This window comes from Coenobita brevimanus, chromosome 104 (genome assembly GCF_032717465.1).
Source record: "Coenobita brevimanus isolate Jiangsu-jjx chromosome 104, ASM3271746v2, whole genome shotgun sequence".
NCBI lineage: Eukaryota > Metazoa > Arthropoda > Malacostraca > Decapoda > Coenobitidae > Coenobita > Coenobita brevimanus.
Window position 1 is genome coordinate 3,175,654 of NC_137057.1, and position 17,479 is coordinate 3,193,132.

Below are 17,479 nucleotides of genomic sequence, written 5' to 3' on the forward strand. Positions count from 1 at the left end.
CTCGGCCTCCCTCATCTGGTATCTCCTGCACCCTCTCCGTCATCATATTTCACCATCATCCTTCCTTTCCACTCCTTCCCCCACACCAAGACTTTCAGAGACTGATAACACTCTCACCTCTGACTGTATAGTTCTCCTTCTCAATATTTACTTACTGTCCTCTTCTCATCTCTTCCATTTCCTTTCCTTTCCATCTCTTCTTCTCATCCCCTTTGCTTTCGTTATACATTGCTCCCTTCATTGCTTTCTATTTTACATGCTTTGTGATAAGCCTAGCCCATATTTTCTCCATGCTATCGTCTTCTAGTAAAACCTTCAGCCCGAGGATGTACTGTACTTTTTATTTTAATCGAGCTACAGTGCCTCAAACAGTTTCGTTTTGTATATACTGACCTTGAACTCCGAAGGCTTTTTTTTTTTCCTTAGTCTAGTAAATTCATCCCCTCGTTTCCAACGTTTCTTTATTTCTTAAATTTCGTCATGTTTAACTAATTTTCATTTTTTTTTTTTAATCAACCACCTTCATGTATACGATTTGTCTCCTATCGCACATAATCATAATATGTTCAATCTATTTCGTTCGCACTCTTTCTTCCGAATTCACCTCCAGGACTGAGTTTCGCAAGTAATCTTAATGTCAGTTCCGTCTCGGTATTAATATTTGTTTTTCTTGAAAAAGAAAAATGAAAGATTTCGCATTGTTCTTCTAGTATCATTACTAGAACAACAGTTATTTACGGCAGTTCATATCGTAAATCTGTTTCTGAATCGGGTCTTTGGGGAAGTGTTCTCAATGGATTTTGACAGGGACGTAACCATCATTCAAGGCGCCCAGGTGAATGGCTGATTATGGTGTCACCTTCCTTTTCGGTTGCCCACCATCACTAGCTCTCAACGACTTACAGTCCCATTTTCACCTCAAATTATTATTATATCAAATACATTCGTTTAGATAATGAAGCTTAAGAGTAAATGATGGATTACTATGGAACTGGTGATGGTGTATGATTTTATATCGTATAGTGGTGATTCCAACTGAGTTATGTCAGTTTTATAATCTATGAAAAAGTAACAAACAACCCAGATAAGTGTGCATGACGAGAAATGAGAGACAAGGCACTGAAAGAAAAGTCTGTCTGTCTAAAGCCAGGCGCCTCAGTTCCTTAACTCCTTTGCGCCCAGTGTCCTCAATATAGGATGGAGGAGGGCATTTTCAACATTTGATAAAGATGGGAACCCCAGGGAAGGGACCTATGAGCTTCGCGACTATGAGCCGATAGGCGGAGGGCGGTACGCCTAGTATCCTTCCAGCAAAATCCCTCGCACGGGAACTCCGGGAGCTAATGGGTTAAGGGTTGGTCACAAACAGATCGCCTCTATGCCGCCCTGTCCCCTGCCATTTCGCTGCCCTCCTAGAAAAGTCTTGTTAGAATTATAGGGACCGAAAACCATATAAATTTAATATATGGGTCCCATGTCTAAAACATCACATACAATGAAATAATATATAAGCTGCTGAAATTCACGTTACACAGTAACCATTAGCACAGTTCAGCCTGCCTTATGGATTGTACGAAAAAGGAATAATGTCCTTTTTTTTAAAAGACATTACGCGTCTTTTTTTAATTGTTATTCCACTTCGTCCAGTAAGAAAGGGCAGTGAACATATAAGCAGAAAATCAGTTCAAGGTCAATCCTATGAAATATATCACATACATACACTGAAAAAATAAAATTTAGCAGAGTGCCCCTTCCATGAACAGGATAACATTGATCTCGAACACTTGATGAAACAGTACTGGCCAACAAACAGGCTTGTAGGACACCAGTCACCACCGAAGTAATTGTATATTTATTCTTGAAAGTGTCAGTTGTACTGTAATAGTATGCGGGATTCATAAAATAAATTTTATGAATTATGCTATCCAACGTATTGTACCAGTAATACAGGTTTATACTCTTTGAGTGATCTTTTAGTTTTGACATATTCTCTCTCCCTCCCTCCCTTCCTCTCTCTCTCTCTCTCTCTCTCTCTTTATATATATATATATATATATATATATATATATATATATATATATATATATATATATATATATCCATCATCCACTCCCACGTTGCCCCGTGAGGAGCGTAGAAGCCCGGGGCTAGGCATTGGTCCTGACATTTAAGATGAGAGTGACCAGCCTCACTCATCCCTGAGTGGCATTACATGAGCAATCAACCCCAACCATCCCTTGGATATAAACCTTCACCGGTTCAATCCTTGGAGCACAATAATTACCCACTAAACCTCCAGGCGCCAAAATTTGGTTATATGGTTACCACCCGGCGTAGTAAATGGTTTCCTGGTGTACAGGAAACCATATGGCTTGTCACTCAGTGTAGAGTCACCCACAGGCAGAATGGAGAGGAAAGAATGAAGGATATACACACAGTGTAAACGCGCGCTAGCTCGCACACACACACACACACACACACACACACACACACACACACACACACACACACACACACACACACACACACACACACACACACACTAGTAAGTCATTCGGCTCTCCCTTTCCTCAGCATTATGGCGGCTGCCCCTTCTGCCAGCCGTCAGGTGCGGTAACCCAGTCGCCATCTCCGTGAATTACTATTAGAATAACAACAAACAAACACTGGAATGATCGAACAAACAAACATTGACTTCTATATTCTATGGTGTCAGTTATTTAAGTTGTAAAGGTGGGTACAATAGTAACAAAACATAAAGGAAAACAAACGTTGTGGCAGTCATACGGGTATTTGTCTTATTTGTGTAACAGGGAAGATATATGACAGGCAATATATTGACAGATATAGGGAGAAACTCGAGGAATTACGTGAAGTGGAAAAAGGAGATTTTAGGAAGAGGGTGGGATGTGTAGGGTAGGTATATATTTCAGGACGTTTAATGGAACAATATTTGGATACGTGAAAGAACTTTGTCTTCAGCATCTGATACAAGAGCGTGGACATGAAAATGAACCCAGAATTTTGTCAATACATCTTGAAAATGTCTAAGTCCTGTATTACTCGCAGTAGGAAGTCCTCCCGTAGTGTAAGGACTAATTAAATCTTCACTCACTCTCACTCACTCGGGGTAGACGCAGCAGTTACACCCAAGTATGTGTAACTAGACCCACGAGGGAGTCTTTCCGCTCAAGCATCCAGTCAGCCTCTCTTCTCCTGTCAAGAAAGTTGCGGCATAAACAAGTAGGTAATACTGTTACCGTGTCTCATTTTGGACTCTCCCTGTATTCTGATTACCCGTCCCCGCTCCTGGGTATTGTTTCACTCGGTTTGTCTGTCTGCTTGTTTGTCTGTTTGCTTGCTTGTCTGTCTGCCTCTCTGTCAACAACTTTACACGAAAACTGCTGGTGCGATTTTGCCTAAAATTACAGGGATGATCAGCTATAACCTTCTGATCTCATTAAACTTTAGGCTAAACTGGGCCAAGGCCCAGGTTGTAGGCCCCCCTCCCCCCAAAAAAAAAAGAAAGGACAGGTACATTTTTTTTTTTTTTTTTTTTGGCCATAACTCTTTTCAAATTCGTCATATCAACATGAAACCAACACCTAAAGCTGCAACTTTCAAATCTGCATCGTATAACATGCCTCATTACATCAGGGGGGTCACCCCACAGTTAGCGGTAGGAGGGGGTCAATGTTAGGTGGGTCGGACCTAAAATTTCAAGTGGGCAAAAGATAGTCAATAATTTTTCACCCGATTTACTCCAAATTTGATATGTGACATCTTTGACTAGATTTCTTGTGTTTATATGTCAGCATTAAAATGACTGCCGGGGACGGGTTTGCTGTGCCTTGGCACCGCTTCTTGTTTTCCCATCATTCAAACTGAACTGGACTATGCATTTGATTAGAACTGCTCTGCTTCTTCATTACCACATGCATAAATGCGTTTAGAGATGCGTTTCCATCGATTCCTTCCAACCCACCTTTGTTCTGCCTTCCACCAAACAATTTCTTTCTCCACTGACATCAGTTAATCCACTGAAGTTTAGTCTTCGTTTGCAATAAATGATAAAGAGCATCGTATATAAGTTATATACTAGCAAGTATTTTTATCCTACAAGTACATAAAATACATCATCGTTGCTGTATTAGCTGGCGGAGTTGCCAGATGTTACAAACGTAACTTAGCTGCTCCCAGGTCTGTCCTAAAGAAAGTTGATGCATCTCAGACTAAAGGCAGCTTTAAACTGCACTCCTCCCGTTTCAGACAAAGAAGTACCAGGGTTGACAAAGTACAGGAGGTTTTAATTTTGTACCGCACCTTAATGTCCTCAGTGGAATTGTGCCCTCTTGCATCTGTGACTTGTATTCTCACTGTCTCCTCCGTCAGTCCTTCAACAGACTCCCTCTTTTATCTCGCGTTTACTACATTCACATTCCCTTCTTCATTATTCCATGGTGTCATTTTCAAAAAGATGAGGAAAGAAGAAAGATGTGCAGAATAGAGGTTTACTTTACGCCCACCAAATGTCACTTCCACAGTAATCGCGAAGTTTCGTCTCCTGGAGGTAAATGACACTAATTAATAGCTATCTTGCGGAAAGAGTTACACATGTTTAGTAATTTTTAGAATGATGCAAAGAAGTAGTGAGTGCCGGAAAATAAAACCAAGTTCGATTTTCTGATCATAGTATTCAGAGCTGAAGTTAAATCACAGTGGTGCTGCATTCACTAAAATCTTTAACATACATCAGGACTGTGGTCTGTGGTGACTTTTCGCTTAGAAGGACAAGAGTAAATGCACTTTCACTCTCCTCGAACGTTACTCGTGTACATTCTTCCCGCGTTCTGCAGTGACTGAAAATTGCACTCTCGAGTTGTGGTGAAGTGGTTAAATAGAATTTCTGTGTTAGAAAGGAAGTGTTTCTTACCGTGAACCGTTCTACCTTTTTCCATGGTCTAGTAAAATATATGTGTTTGAACTTCATTCCTCTGGATCAGTGAGCCATCTTTGGTATACGTTTAGTTACTCGTAGGCTTAGCTCCAGTGTTGTTTTAATTATCTGTCTAACACATTTCTTTCCTCCCATTTTCTTCTTCTTCCATCTTTTATTTTCGTCTCTTTTTTATGACATACTTCAACTTAATTTCAGCCTCTAATTTTATGTACCTTTATGTATCCGTACACTACTTGTCTTTGTTCTGTTCTTTCCCCTTTGTATCCGTTTCATAAAACCTTCTCGTTTCTCCTGATCTAAGACATTTTTTTATTTATGACCCCCTTTCCCATTCTGTCTCCATCCCGCAAGTCTGGAGCCATTCTTTTAACCCTTCCATTACCATTGTTTCGCGTTGTCAGAATCTTCTAAGCTTCCTTTCTGCCGCTCCTTTATTCCACTCGGCAGTCTTTATGAATGTAGCTTCCCTTCAGTGGGACTGGGTCGGTGTATGGTGAATAATACGGGAAAGTTAGTGGCAGGCCAGACATTGTTTGGTAAATTTTATGCTGCCACATCTTCATCACTACCACATGTTGTAAATTTCATTACTCCCGCTATAAAACCACACCGTACCAAACCTCACAGTTGTAATTTAACTCTTCCACACCTAAAAGTCTCATCCCATCACATACCACATATTCACCCCACCATACATTACCATCCCTCAGATCTCACTGTACTTCTACTACAATTCACGAACTCATCCCCAGCACTGAATACATCCCCCACACTACGTCTTACATTCAGGCACCCACCACACCTCACTGCCTCACCTCCACCTTCAAGTCCTGTACAAATTCACCTCATTAATCCTTGTTCTAATACACAACTTAGTCTATCATTTATGACATATACAACCATTCTGCCGCGCCTGTGAACTAAAGGCAGTGTTGCGAAGGCTCCTGCTGTCGCCATGAGACCCACTGCATAGCCACGGCAGCGACACTGTTAGTAACAACACGAATGAATGCAGGATATGGGGTGCTGCACAGGGCACGAACAGCTTCAGTAGATCTCAAGGCACACTGATGTACATGAGCAGCGCAAAGGCATTAAATCTCTCTGATGTCCTCTTCAACTGGGCGTCTGAGGATGTTTTGGTGGACATTATTTTGTTAGCCCAGTGGGGGCTGCGCATGCATTACTTCGGTGAATGAAAAAGTGAGGAGTTAGGCGTGAGATGGTCTTGTGAGCGTATGAGTATGAGGATGCGAGTTGAGATCGCCCAGTGAGGTAGAGAGTGTGGGATGGCTTGTAGAGGATGTGGGTGAGATGACCTGGTGAAAAGGGCATAAGGCCATTAGATGGCTCAGTGAGGATGTGGGCAAAGCATGGTCTGCAGATTTGGATATGCATTGGTCAAGTACCGGCATACGTTAATGTCCCTGCATTGGGGGCTCGGGATATATCTATATCTATCTATCTATCTATCTATCCATCTTTCTATCTATCTATCTATCCATCTACCTATCTATATATCTACATCTATATCTATATCTAACTATCTATCCATCTATCTATCTATATACATATCCACTGTTGATATATTCAGTCTCATTACTCATACAGTAAATAAGTCAGCTGACCAATATGGATAAACCCATGCAGTAGTACTTCATAGATCTGAAGCTTTTAACAGAGTATGGCACCGTTCCATCTTATTCAGACTCCCTTGCTACGACCTCCCATATTTTTTCCAACTGATCTCATATCTCAGCAAAAGAGAGATAAGAGTAAGGGTAGATGGTGTATATTCCAATTTCCACTTAATTAATGCCTCGGAGTCCCCGGGGGGGGGGGGGAACATATATCCCCCACCACCAGCCCCTCTCCCGGTGACGACTCAGTGAGATGCCTGGAACCACCGTCTGACACTTCTTCTTCATTTCTGCAACACTCGCTGCCCTTCCTCTAACTTTCTGTTGAACACCACCTCTCCTCCACTAAACCTCACCTCCTCTTCTTGACAGACTCTCAGCTGTCTGAGGGCACTAACAGCAAACCCTTTTCTGTTTCCTCCTACTTTCTCTATACTCATTTCATAGCCAAAGGTGGAGGTTGTGTACATGTATGCAACGATTTATCTTGCTCTCGTGTTCCTGAACTTCATTCTTCTGAATTCTCTTCTCTCTGGCTTCGGCTTCCTTGTCACTCTCTCACTAAATATATCTGCGCTGTTTACTTATCCTCTAATTCTACTATCAAAAATTCTTCGACTTTCTTACTTCTACGATGGAACACATTCAATCCATTTCTCCTTTCTCTGAAATCTCCACTCCAGGAGATTTCAATGTTCACCACCACCTTTGGCTCTCCTCTCCTTTCACTAATCCACCTGGTGAACAAGCCTACATCTCTTCTATCCTTAATGGCCTAGAGCAGCGTGTACAGCACCCTACCCATATCCCTGATTGCCTTGGAGAGAGCTCCAACATACTTGACCTCTTCCTTACAACTAATCCTTCCGCTTACACTGTTAATCTTTTCTTTCTGTTGGGCTCCTTCGATCACAACCTTATTACCTTAACTTGTCCTATCGCTCCAGTACAGCCTGTGGATCCTCCAAAGAAACGTCGTCTGTGGCACTTTGGAGCTGCGGATCGTGAGGCCCTCAGACAGTATTTCTTTGATTTTCCCTGGAATGATTATTGCTTCCATGGCTGGGAGCCATCTGAGTGTGCCTTGTGCATTATGGAGGTTATTCTCTCGGGCATGGAAGAATAAATTCCTTTCTCATATCCTTGGACTAATACAAGAAAGCCTTGGTTTAATCACTCTTGTTCTAATGCTGTCAGCAACAAGGAGAGGGCCTATAAAAGGTATCAGAGCCAACCCATCCCTGAGTCACATCTTGTTTATATTTCTGCCAGGAATCGTGCTAAGTCTGATCATTGCACTGTTAAAAATAATTTCATCCGTACTAAGTGCTCTCAACTCTCCAACTCGAATTCTTTCCACTCCCCCTGGCACCTTGCCAAAAACCTTTCTAATAACTTTACCTCATCATCCTTCCGTTCTGTTTTCTATTCTGATGGCTCTGTAGCTATTTCTTCTACTGACAAAGCAGATATATTTGCTCAGACTTTCTCCTCCAATTCCACCTTAGACGATTCCGGTGCTGTTCCTCCATCACTTCCCCCCTTCAGACTTCCTCATGGCTGACATTAAAATTTCTTGAACTGATGTATTTTCTGCCATCACTGGCCTCAATACTAACAAGGTATATGGGCCTGATGGAGTCCTTCCTGTTGTCCTCAAGAATTGTGCTTCAGCGCTTACACCCTGCCTAGGTAAACTCTTTCGCCTTTGTCTGTCAACTTGTAACCTTCCTTCTTGCTGGAAGTTTGCTCTCATTCAGCCAGTCCCAAAGAAGGGTGACCGTTCCCAACCCTCTAACTATCGTCCAGTTGCTTTAACATCCTGTGTTTCAGAAGTTTTCGAGTCAATTCTCAACAGAAAAAATTTTAAGCATCTTTCCTATCACAACCTTCTTTTTGATCGTCATATGGGTTCCGTCAGGGACGCTCCACTGGCGATCTTCTCACCTACCTTTCAGACTCCTGGTCATCCTCCTTTAGGGACTTTGGCGAAAGCTTCGCCATTGCACTTGACATCTCAAAGGCTTTTGATCGTGTCTGGCATAAATCTTTAATTTCCAAACTGCCCTTTTACGGTTTCTATCCTTCTATCTGTGCCTTCATCTATAGCTTCCTTTCTGGTCGTTCTATAGCTGCTGTTGTAGACGGCCATCGTCCTTCTCCTAGATCTATCAACAGTTGTGTTCCTCAGGGCTATGTTCTATCACCAACTCTCTTCCTTTTATTCATCACTGACCTTCTGAGCTGTACATCTAACCCTATCCACTCGTACCTGATGATTCCACCCTTCACCTTTCCATTCGGTTTCTGCAACATCCATCTCAGCAGTTACTTCAACAAACAAGGGATGAGGCTATGGCAAACCTAATGTCTGACTTGGCTCGTATCTCTGACTGGGGTAAAAATAATCTTGTTTTTAATGCATCAAAGACTCAGTTTTTACATCTATCAACCCGACAGAAACTTCCACAGGAGTACCCTCTAAGGTTTAATAATATCTAGCTCAATCCTGCATTATCCTTGAACATGCATGGGGTTTCATTCACATGGGACTTATCTTGGAAAGATCATATTGCATCTCTTGTAAAATCTGCTTCCAAGAGATTAGGCGTGCTAAGCCGACTCAGTACCTTCTTTACCCCTGCACATTTATTGACTTTATACAGGGGTTTTATTCGCCCCACTTTAGAGTACAACTCTCATGTGTGGGGAGGTTCCCATATACAGCTCATCTCAATAGGATGGAGTCAAAGGCTGTTCATCTCATCATCTCTCCTCCTTTTACTGGCTCCCTTCAACCTCTGTCTCTTCACCGCACTGTTGCATCTTTATCTCTCTTCTCTCACTACTTCAATGGTCAGTGCCCCTCTGAACTGTCTGGTTACATCCCTCCACCGGTACGATGGGTGCGTAGCACCCGTTTAGCAACAAATTCTCATCCCTTTTCTGTTCAACTCTTTAATGCAAGAGTTAATCGTTACTCCCAGTCCTTCATTTATGGAACAGGTCATCTCTGGAACTGTCTCCCTCTGTCTGTATTTCCTGCTTCCTATGATCTCTAGTCTTTCAAACGCAGTGTGTCCAGGCATCTCGAAATGAAGGGATCTTGAATTTGGCTCTCTTTTCTATTGTTTGTTTGTTTGTTTTTTTGGAAGGAACGGCTTACTGGCTCCTGGCCTTTGGTTCCTTCTTTCTTGCATAAAATATAGGGGTTGCCACAAGGATCAGTCCTGGCTCCAACCCAGTTCTTCATTCATATTACTGATTTCTTGTCCATCACCCATTATCCCATTCGCTCACATCCAGATGACATCACAGTTCATTTACTCTTAACCACTCAGTCACCAAGTTTGGTAACTCTAGCTCTCAATTCAGCACAGCAGTCTCTATAAATTGAGACTTATCTAAGATCGCCAAATGGGGACAAAATAACATTGTATCATTTAATACTACGAAAGCCAAATATACCCCATTTTCTACAGAACAAATATTACATGATTTCAATATTATGTTCAATGCTACGAATATTTCTGTCCCTAAAGGTACTGAAATTCTCGGTATTTCGCTCAACAGTACTCTCAGTGTGACCTCTCTCGTTAAATCACTTGATAAAACCACCTCAAAGAAACTTGGATTCTTGTCCATAATCCGTAACTTCTTCACTGACGAGTAGTTAGCTATAAATTACGAGTCAAGTTTGCTCTCAGCTTGAGTATTGTTCACCCTTATGGAGTTTATGTGGAGAGGTTGCATTGAAACAACTGGACAACATTCAGAACAAAACTATTATAGTAATTAACTCTGCAATTACAAATGATCTACTTCTCCAACAAAACTGACGGAATGTTACCCCTCTTCCATTAGCTTACGGATACATTTATGGCAAATGCTCAGACGAAGTTGCATCTATTGTGCCACCTCTCCACGTCTTCCCCCGTGCTACACGGGCATCTGGTAGCGCTCATGACTGGACTGTCACACTGCCATACTGCAGAACTTCTGCCTAACAGAAATCGTTTATTCCCCATATCGCTTCTCTTTGGAACTCACTTCCCCAGATTATTTTGTCCCCACACCTGAACCTACAACAGTTCTAATTCAACTGTTACAGATTTTTTAAGAGTGGAGAACACCTGTAATCTGATCTACATAATATTTTTTTATTTTAATTCTCTCTCTCTCTCTCTCTCTCTCTCTCTCCATGTATATATATCGTTTTTTGCTGTGTGGCGTGAATTAGTTGTGGCAGTACCCCGAGTCGGTGTGGCCAGATGCAGTGTCTGAGATGTCATCTAGTTGTGTGCAAATGTTGGATCATGAAAATCCTTTTTTGAGAGGCAGTGACTGATACCACAGTGTCTGCTCTTAGCATTTTTTTTTTTTTTTTTTTCATGGAGCCGACGATGTTGCGTGTTTTTCCTGGGGCTAGCTCTGCTGATGGCATGGAATCTTTAATGGATTTTTTTTTTTTTTCATGTTTATGTAGAGTAACCTGAGACGAGTGGGAGGAATAGACAATGACAGATGTAGCTACTGGGGAATAATGAGGAAAACACACTTTGTGAAAAAGGGCTAAGATGGTGGATGAATATAATAGAGGGAGTGTTATATTTTTTTCTTTATAATCCCTAGATACCATCCAACGGAGGTGCAAAGAATGAACAAATATGGGTGTACTGAAGCAAGGAAAATGGCCAGAACAGATGGGGTTCGTGGTGGACGATGGGACAGGGAAGAACGAACATAATCACTCTTCGAAAACAAGCATTACATGAAAGGCTGTGTTCATGGTACAGAATAAGTGCGTTTTAAACATTTTGTTTCGCGTTAAGATAATCACAGTTACTGCTAATATTGAAGAGAGAGAGAGACAGACAGAGAGAGAGAGAGAGAGAGAGAGAGAGAGAGAGAGAGAGACAGACAGAGAGAGAGAGAGTGGTAAGACACCTTTGGTTTAGTTTGATCAGTTTGAACACATTTTTTGCTTAGTGTATTATTGTGTGTGTTTCGTAACTGGCTATGTTTATGTGTGTATACATTTCCCGTGGATGTTGGATGTATAGTAAAGTATTTGTGTCTTGTTCCATCAGTTACAGCGATCACGTAAGGAAGTAGGTGTATCTTAACAATATTGGAAATGGATGGATCATGTGTGACGCTGTCTTAAACAATCAGAAAGACAGTGCATATTTTTCAGTAGAAGACAGCTTGTACTAATACGTAATTACTTTTATCATCACCTTTCATAAGTACTTTAGTAAATCTGTACATGGAAAGGTTACTCCAACCGTATTGGTATGTAAAATAAAATTCAATAAATGCATAAGCAACTCGTAAGAGAGAGTAACTGCACTTTTAATCCATGAAGGTAACTCGGATTTCGTTTACTAAATATTATGATATGGCGTTAACCAGATTTATTTAGTCACTGAAGATGTTAAAAGGTTAATTTTATAATTATGTAACCTAATGTTACTTTCATCTCACTAATGATTCATCTTACCTACAAAATCAGATAGATAGACAGATAGATATGTATATATATTGCAACGGTACATGACTTCAAACGAAACTTTAATCAACATTGTAAAAAGGCAGAGAGATTATTTTACTGTACAAGTCCGTTTTCATCAAGAGCTGTTAAATGATGACAGCTAGCTTACAGTAAAAAAAAAAAAAATGTTATTCATTTCCTGCTATTCTCTTTACACCTTTTTAAAATATGTTCTGCAACGATGGGAAAAGTTAATATCGGACATCATAGGAACCAACATTTATGGCACATGTGAAGCCGTCTCCGTCTCCCTCCACAGTCACCAGCGCGCCTGTGCCTTCCGCTGGCTTGACACTCGTATGTTGTAGTGTTTCCTTTTATTAGCCCTGTTGGTCGTTGTAGTGTTATTGTTGTTCTTGTTATTGTGGTTCTTGGAGCCAAATGAGCCTTGCCCTGTGTTATGGTACAACTGTTCCATGTTAAACTCGCCTGGAACGTCTGGCCGAGTTTAATCAAGCTGTCTCGGGGCTGGAAAAAGACGAAGATTAAGGGGCGAGGCCGGCGGTTATTGTGTTATTGCAGTGAGTACACCTGGGCTGGTGCCTGTCATGGATTAAGGCGACGGTATCTAATTATAATTAAGTCATTTTTAAAGTCGGCGCTCTGTATATAAAGAACAGGGCAACGTGTATGAAAGTTGAGGGTACCAAGCTGGGTAGTCATTACAATGTTTATTCTCTCTCTCTCTCTCTCTCTCTCTCTCTCTCTCGTGTGTGTGTGTGTGTGTGTGTGTGTGTGTGTGTGTGTGAGTGAGTGTGTGTGCAGGTCGGGGGTCTCTACAGGAAATAACTGTATAATCCCACGTGCAGCGGATTCATCCTGATATTTGTTAATTCACTTGGCTAAACATGAGTTGACCTGGGACATACTGTAAAATTGAAAGGCAGAGGTCGGGATCAGTAGGAGTGTAAAGGGAAACAGCAATTAAGGGAAGGAAGGGATGGAATATTACCCAGGAAGGAGTGAACATTTCCATTTAGTTTAGACATAAAGCGAAATGCAGAAAGACGGGCAGGAGAGTTGTTGGAACGAACGTTGGGTGATATTTCGCGTGTAACTATCTTGTGTATATAGTTTGAGCACTGCTTTACTACAACAGTTTTTCCGCTGACAGAAGAATCCAAAGGCTGTGTGTCTAGAAACTGGAACTTTTACATAACGCGAAAACCGGAGGTATTATTCGCTGATTATGCAGTGCCGGGACATGTGACACCAGAGGCCGTGCTATCAAAACTAAACGCCAGTATTGACAAACGTGACAGTCTGATGTTCCTGTTTTCGTATCATAAATAAACTTGTCGTTCACGCCAGATGTTCGTCACCTGGTTTTGGCGCAAAATAGAATTGGATATAACAGGAGGATAAACACCACCAAAGACCACCCTTTCGTGTAACAAACCTAATCATAAATTCGATAGCCGATTTTTCCATTTGTAAACATTGAATAATCAGAGAATAAAACTTTACTTGGAAGGCTAAAATATATGAGAGATACAGGGCTGTTCAAAAAAAATTTACGAGACAATGTTTCTGTAAGCAAAAGAAGTAAACAAAACATCCGTGGTAGTGAGTTGGCGACAGGGCAGATAATACGTGGTATTACGATAATAAATTGTGCTCCCAATTTAATCTCGGACTACCTGTGCGATTTCTCCATAGATTTTTGAAACAGCAACATTTTTAAAGTTTGTTTGTCAGCTAGCTCAGTGCTGTAGTTGTCACATTTGAGGGGAAGCGTATAAGCTTCTGCCTATTGTCGAGCAATAACCGTGCGTGACAATCGTGGTATTGGAAAATCATGCAATATATCACATTTAAGTGAAGTACTCTTTGAAGTATATCACATGCAGTTCAAGTGTATAGATGATTGATACACCGGTGCAGTGGTTGCTAACGTAATGAAAGACACAGTACGTTGCTGGGTACAGTATTACTTTTCCCCCAGTTTGAGAATAGGTATATAAAAGTGAATATACTGTATTATTGTAGTTTCGGACAGTCACAATCTTCACTCAGGCTAGTTAGGTTGAGTTAGATTCTTTGTTAGAGTAGTTAGGTTTGATCGGTTAGGTAAGAGTAAATAGGTTAAATTAGATGGGTAAGATTAGATTAGGTTAGAAATAAAATCAGAATAACCTTGACTGTCCAAAAATGCAAATTTACCAAACTTACAATATTGTAACACGTGGCATAAATTACATATATCAGAGTTAGGTCAGTGTTGGTAAATGGTTAGGTTTGTAATTTTCACCAGCTTTATTTTCCCTTATATTGTGAAGTAATGGGTAAAAAAAAAATTAATACATAAATCAGTACCAACAAATAAATGCAATAACTTAAGTTCTTGACTGAAATATGCAGTTCGTTTTTGCACAAAAATAAATCAATAAGCAGATTTAGGTAAGACAAAGTTACCAGATAATACAAGTGAATTGGTTGGTTACGATGCGGGCTAAAAAAATTTACCTAATTCAGTCACTCACTCAGATTTGAAATGAATGTTTCATGGATGAGACCAATATCAAACATATGACCAGTTTAAGAGAAAGCTAGGAAATCTTAACAGTAAACAGACTGAATGTATAAAACAGAACTGAATGAAAGTACTGTAGAGGTGGAATGATATCCGAGAAAAGAGGTAAAACTTACCTAGCAGACTGGGACAGATGAAGAAATACTGTACAACGTAGCTTAAAAAATCATTGCATACTGCGTTAAGGGAAAGGTCATCATTAAGAATGTGAATACCAGAGAAGTATAATTACTGTGCTAAACTGACATTTTCCAGTAATAACTGAGACAGGGAAAGTGACAATAGTATAGAAAAAAAAAAACTATAGCCAAATATATAGAGACTCGATGAACAACTGTGACAGTGCGCACATCTGATAACATATATTTTCCAACATGGTCTGCCGGTAATGGTGAGATAATAGGTGTGGAATGAAACTGCTAAAAAAAAATAAAAAAATGGGGGAGTAACTCCATCCCTCAAGTGTTCGTGCAGCAATGAATGTCACCCTTCAACCAGCTTTGTAATGAAGCAAAATAGTCTCCAACTTAAAAATAATTCTGTAAAAAGTTTGTATTTATATCTTGCGTTATAAATTTAAGAACATTGAATGTACTGCCACAGGAGTAGAGGTGCACATAATCTGGATACACAGTAGAGTTGTGTAGATCCTGACTGGCGGGCTGGCATTAAACATACCGTGAAAGCCTACGAATTATGCAATAATACGTTCAATTTCCACGTATAAATTTAGATTTAGATATCCTCAATAATTACTTCATGCAAACAAAGGCATAAGGAGACAAAATCATGATTCTTGCTTATCCATTTTACTATAATGGATCTTGCTCGTAAATACATCCTCTTTATGTGTTTTAATATCATGTTTTACCAATGCTGGCACATGAATACATATTTCCTACATAAAAATAACAGCATAGAAAGGGTTGGCGTTGTGTCTGGTATACAGAAGAAACATCCAAAAATCGCGCGCTGTTATCATTCACGCGGCGCATTCTTGCCCAGTCTAACGAGTGTCGTGGCATTCAAACTCCTGAACTGGGTGTCGCCAAAGCTGACAGTCCAGATTTTATTATAATAAGAATGACTGACGCTCAGGAACATCTGACGCCTTGAACGTCGGCGTTGGACCTCCTGAACTTTTGGGTTTTATTGGCATAGCCATAAGAAGGCAGAAGTTGGCCAAATATGTACATTCATAAGGGAGTGAGAACACCGATTAACTCTTGAATTAGACCCTAATGATCAGAGAATCGGACCCCAATGGGATGTGTGAGCGTGCATGACAGGTGCTGCATGACCGCTGTACCAGAGAGAGTATGCAAATGAGGACATTTCAAGGATTAGTTTTGGTGTTGCATGGAAAGTAAACAGATCATGTTACAATTTGCAGCACAGACGGAAGAAACTTTGTGAGAAGAGCGGAGTTAATGAGACAAAAAGCTTCTGACGTCACCTGTTTAGATGTGTCAACCAGTATTATGCTTTTAATATTCATTACGGTATTATGTACACTGAAACAAATGAGGAACGACAGGGATGACCAGTGTAAAGTAATGAAGATTTAAGGTAGCCTAAATGACGTGAAGAATACAGAAAATGTAAGGAAATAGTTTAAATAGATTAAAAACAAAAAATAAATATTTTTTAGAATGCTGGAATCAGGAGGAAAGAAACTAAGGCCATTAAAAACTTTAGGAGAAAGTTTAGCAGAAGATATACTGCTGAACAGAAACCCAAAACTTGGAGTAATAATGCTGGCATGAAAATGGAAGAGGAGAGACAAACGTATGAAATATCTCTCTGAAAGATAGTTGGTGGGCTAAAGTATAAAGGAAGACGATGGCAATGTGCCTGAAAAGAACTGGCAAAGGTCAATAAGTAAAAGCTGTTATGAAGACTGGCTGAGAGTCATGGCACAATATGAAAGCGCGAGAAAATTATTAGGAAGGAAGGGGATTTGGCGATTCAAAAATCATGAAACACCGAAAGCGTGTGAAAGAAGAAAAATTGGAGTGAGAGCTGACTGATAGCAAGGCAGAATGGTAGGAATTGTAAGGAGGTATGTTTTGAGGCAGGGAACAGAGGGAAGGCGGAAGGAGTGACGGTGATGCCTGATAATGATCGGCAGCAACGGCACTACCAGAGTGAAGAAGGAGCGGAAGGCAGTGATGGACGGAGGGAGCAAGACAAAAAAAAAAGAAAATGATGTAGAGAAAAGTTGAGGAGTGGAAGAAAAGTATGGAAAGGAAGGAACGGCTGCAAGCTAAGACGTGATGACGTAACTGGAGAAGAAAAAGGCTGAAATTGAGGGAAAGTGGGAAAGAAGAGAAGCAGGAAGTTGGAAGTGAAGGAAGAAGAAAAATTATCGGAGAAGATGAAACTTAAAGAATAGGAAGAGGAGGAAGAAGAGAAAATAGCGGAAGGAGTGGCGAAAAACAATGGTAACAGAAAATGAGTTTAATGGGGGAAGAAACGGCTACAGATGTTGATTTAATTTAATCTTGCCGTCGCCTTTTCTCATATTGTCTGTGCTGCCTACATGTCATTGTGTTAAATTTAGGAAGGGCTCATGGTGCTAATGTGTTAAATTAAAAGGAATAAAGGAGAAGAAGGGAAAAGTTTATAAGCAATTAGAGAGAGGAGTCGCTGAAAGAAGAAAGTAAAGGGAAGGAGGGAACAATCTAAAGGAACAAGATGCATGTTTCAAGGAAGAGGAAAACAGTGAACTAATCAGTATAGCGGATGGACAAGAATAAAGTGAAAGAGGAGGAGGAAAACTGAGAAAGACA